Source organism: Wasmannia auropunctata, unplaced genomic scaffold (assembly GCF_000956235.1).
Source record: "Wasmannia auropunctata unplaced genomic scaffold, wasmannia.A_1.0 LD335442.1, whole genome shotgun sequence".
Lineage (NCBI taxonomy): Eukaryota > Metazoa > Arthropoda > Insecta > Hymenoptera > Formicidae > Wasmannia > Wasmannia auropunctata.
Window position 1 is genome coordinate 5,812 of NW_012027448.1, and position 697 is coordinate 6,508.

The window sequence follows — 697 nt, forward strand, 5'->3', positions numbered from 1 at the left end:
CTGCATTTCGTCCAGAAATGTTTTTACACATCACACAAGAAAATCCACCTTTACTCATAATTATTCTGGCTTAATAGATATTAGAAAAAAAACGCAATCAAATAATCTTTACAAATAATCTTTACTAATAATATTCCACTTTTGTAACATCACAGAATAACTAATCATATAAAAATATAACCTTAATCTAAACATACATTTATTATTATGGCATCGCCATGTTTTAGATAGTACAGTTGACGCATGCGTCGTAAAGTATTGTACGAAGAATTTCGGCTACTGTCGTAACTGTGTATGGTTAAACTGTGACTTAATCCCGAAACATAATAGATGTAATAAGCCTTAAGCCGTAAAAATTGACCAATCATAATCTATTATTCTCTTCAAATTCAACTGCAATTGGTCCATTTCTTACGGCTTAAGGCTTACTACATCTATTGTGTTTCGGGACTTAAGCGCAATTTACATAGAGACGTAGACGTATAGACGTAGTGTAACCGGAATCAATGCCCGTTTCTATGAAATCGACAAATTGATAATCTCTCTAAATATGACCATCGGACCTTTTTCCCCGAAGACCCCTTTCGTCAGCGCACTTATCGTACGCCCGCACGGTTCTTGATATGCCGACTCTAAGTGCCAATTTTATTTTAGATATTCTATCCAAACGAGACTGACCTAAGTACGTTCGTACAAC